Genomic DNA, 4083 nt, shown 5'->3' with positions numbered 1-4083 from the left:
TTACATGAACAAAAATATAAACTCTGGACATGACGCATATGAGTTCCCTATATTGGGTTTGAAATCATTTGTGTCAGTTACTGCATTGGGTTGCAGCACTATTGTGCTTTTTTGCCATATTATTCAGTTTAAATACTGCCTTGCCCCAAGCATTGCTGTAGCATTGCTCTTCACGTTTTTTCCTTCACAATTTGTGTGGTGAGAGGTGCAATACGTGAAACTTTCACAGATACCTCATTCACACCAACGCAACTCCGGTTCAAGCTCCGTGCTAGAGCTTTTCAGGTTCAGAACCGGTTCTTCGGTTTAGCTCCGGCTCTTTTCACACAGCCCAGATTCCGACTGGTGCTGCGTCATTGTGTCATCGTTTGCGTCATGACATAACCGTTTGCGTGCCTGCTTCATAAAGCCAAACCGCGCGGAAACCCCTCACAGCTGACACCACAACAACAACAACAATGGCCGATTGTGCTCCAGCTTCCTCTGTACCTCTTCGGAAGACCAGATTCCCAGTAGGTAGCTGGTCTCTTCAGTGGACCACTGCTGCTTGTTAAGTTTCTCCATCGTTGTGGACAAACTGGATAAAACGCTGGCTTTTTGTTGTTGTTCAGGAGTTGATCCCGCCCCTGCCCCTGCCCCCGCCTCGACGTAAGCGTGACGTATGTGGTGCTTTTGCTCTAGCCGGACAATTTTTTGGTGCTTGAAACGAACCGGATTCCGGAGCTAAAAGGCTGCTCCGCTGCGGTGTGAAGAGGAAAACCCGGTGCTTTTCAAGCTCCAGCTCCGAACCGGCCCTGAAACACCGTTGGTGTGAATGAGGTGTAAGACAGAGTGAAACTGTGATTTTAAGCCCAATGTGAAGTTATTCTTACACATTTGCCTCGTGTGTCCATTGCGGATGTATTCCATTGTATACAGGACATCACCTTGGACCCTGACTGCAGGTTTCTTAGAAGAGTTTGAGGCTAAGGCACCTGAAGATACTATTAAAACCATGAATACAATGAAAGACCATCAAAGCACTTTCTTATCCGACAAGGGAGTCCTTCCAAACCCGGCCTGCCCTGAATCTTTATCACCCTTCACACAGCCCTCATCAGAATGATTCCCTGTATTTTGTAATTAATCGGATCCTTTTTGTGATGAGGTAACAACTCTCAGTGAACTCAGTGGACAGTGGACACAGTAAATGGCTCTAAGGGTTTAAAGCCATGCCGACTGTACCTCCGCCTGCGTCCTCCTCACCTCAGTTTTGTATTAAGGTCAATGTTTCTGGCAGACAAACCAATTTGTCGCCACACTTCTGTTGTTGATGTTAGTGAGCTTCTCTGCTGCAGGGCCGATGCATCTCATTAGTGACGCATTCTGCTCAGTAAACCCCTTGGGCATCACAAGCAGTCTGTGAGTCTGTGTGTGCCTTCAGTGAGTGTTTGTTTGTGTGTGTGGTACACAAACTGAAACGTTTTATGTGTTTGGAGTTCAAATATTTAGTGCCACCATTCGTGCTCTCTTTGGATTTTTTTTGTGTGCACTATAAATGTTTCTCTACTTACGGATGGTGTTTTTGTTTGTTTACATAGTAACAGCACCTTAATATAACATTTTTGAATCAGCCAGCATTCCATCAGAATCTGCTATAAAATAAGGCATGTTTAATAATGTATAGCGTGTTGCAGTACAGGTACAGCACCTCCATCTGTCTCTGCTCCCACCGGCTGTCACTCATCCTCTGCTGCTCAGTCTTACTTATTTTCTCAGCGTTGAACCTGCTCTGGCTGAGGAGAAATAAGCAGGCCGTTATTCTGATAGCAGATTGTGCACTGTCACACCCAGTGTCCTCTGTCTGTTACAAGACTTAGTTACTCAAGGAGTGATGTTGCACTACATCCTGTGCATTGAACCAAACCCTTCCTTTAAAGGGAGGATCTACCCTATAATGAATTCCTGTGAAACAAAACAATATTGCCAGACTTTTAAAATAGACTGGAAGCCAAAGTTCAACTGTCAGATAGAAGAGTAAAAATAAGAAATTGATAGTACCATTGTTACGCCCCACCTTTAAAATGGCCCTATGGGGCTAACAAAATTCCACCACTGACCCAAATAGAACACAAAAGACACCTTTTTAAAAATCATCAAATCCATAGGATTTATCATAACAACACATCAAAGGTTTAATTATCCATCCAAGGATGAGAGGCAGAAACACAGCAGTCCCCACACCAGAGGCCTCCCTCTTCTGCTGCTGCACTGGAGCTTTTAAGCACTTCCTTCTCCAGGTGCACTTCGTCTGAACGTCGTTACGGCATTACAGCACACCTGGGGGAACCAAAGGGAAAAAGAAACGGGGAATACATACAGCCGTAACAACCATTTTAAGCACAATGATAAAAACTCTCAAAACACCATAATGTTTCATAGCAGGTTAATTTGACAGACAAAAATGAATGCATGAAAAACCATTAACTATCCCACTATCAACTGTAAATTAAAAAAACAGGATTACATTTGAAAAATAATGCCTATTTCTTGTTAATAAATACTGTAAAGGACAGAAATGGTTGTAATCTTTTTGTTTTGAAGACTTTTATTTTTGAAAGAAAGCCCTTATAGCAAACACTTGCCAGCTGCTGCTTCAATATTTCTTGCACTGTATTTTCAGATCTGTTTTTCCTTTATGTTCATATATTCTCATGATGGTTACACTTTCTGCCTTATCAGCTCCCCTCCTGACAAATCGCTGCCCACGCAATCCCACAACTTTCCACTGAGGATGTATCTGGTTGGAGTCGGGGAGAGATACCCTGTCAGATGGTGTCGTGTCACATGTCTCGGACTCTTGTCGCAGGATGGGAAGTATGGGAAGGCTGTATTTCCTTTACTTCAGCAGAGGAAATCCCTGGATAGGACCCATCTTTTGTTCTGTCCTCCAAGACGATCACTGATACGCTTCGGGTGGGAAGTTGGACAAACACAACATGTAGCACAATGCCATGTGATATCCCCAAATACCGTTTTTCTGTGCTCTGTATGGGCCCACAGAAGTTGTTGTTTATATCTTGGAGAGCTGATGTCATCGATCTTGTGGTCAAAGGGACTGTGGTGCTGCGTCCCAAACATGAAGTCATCAGTTTAGGAGTGATTCGGCATGTGTTCCGGAAAAATGTGTTTCATGGCCTCTGGGACATGACAGTAAGGGGAAATTATGACAAATGGCTGTGTGTGTTAGTGAATGTGTGTTTTTAGGGGTGTTACATTTTCAAATCAAAATCTATTGGAACGTGCTTCTTATTAGTGGGTGTGTGCTACGTTCAAGAACGATCCGATTCTTTTGAACAGCTCTTTGGTACGAACAAAGGGAACCAAGTCGTACTTGGTGAGAGCCGTTCTTTTTATCGTTGGTTCACTGCCTGCATAAATCCACTCGCCTTCACAGGAACTTGCTTTCCTGAATGCACATTTTCCATAGAACGCATGCTGCTTGAGTAGTAGTTTGGCTGGCTGACGTATGTAGCAAGTTATACATTTTTCTATGAATAAAAGTAGATTTCTGGCAATACAGTCAATCATTATTGATTATTGATTGATATTAATTAATCAATTGATTATTTTGCAGATAAACCTATTAACCCCGCCCCCTTAAAACAAACCGGCTCTTTTGAACGGCTCTCTGAAAGGAACGGAGCCATAAGATCCGGCTCCCTTCAAAGAGCCGTAATTCCCCATCACTACTTCTTATATAAAAAGTTCAGAATCAAAATCTGGATTGGCAAATGTTCCCATACTTTAACTTGAAGAAACAAAGGCAACAACACTCACAACAACACGGGTTAATAACCACTTCAGCTAAAAGACGACACAGCACAGCAGTTTGGGAACATAAAATGTAATCTGATTAGTAAACTTACAGAATAGTTCTCTCCATCATTTTATGGCAGCATTGTGGGCTGTTGCATCCCTCAACTACAAAGCCTGTGTGAAATTATCAAGCATTGAACCAGCTGAAGTGCCTTTTGAGCAAATCTCTGAGTCAGTATCAGCTCCTGAGACGCCGCTGTACAGCAGAACATGACCCCCGGCCGG

This window comes from Notothenia coriiceps, unplaced genomic scaffold (assembly GCF_000735185.1).
Source record: "Notothenia coriiceps isolate Sejong01 unplaced genomic scaffold, NC01 NC01_scaffold00024667, whole genome shotgun sequence".
In the NCBI taxonomy this organism is placed as follows: domain Eukaryota; kingdom Metazoa; phylum Chordata; class Actinopteri; order Perciformes; family Nototheniidae; genus Notothenia; species Notothenia coriiceps.
The sequence above is the reverse complement of the archived record's forward strand: the minus strand, read 5'-3'. Positions refer to the sequence as shown.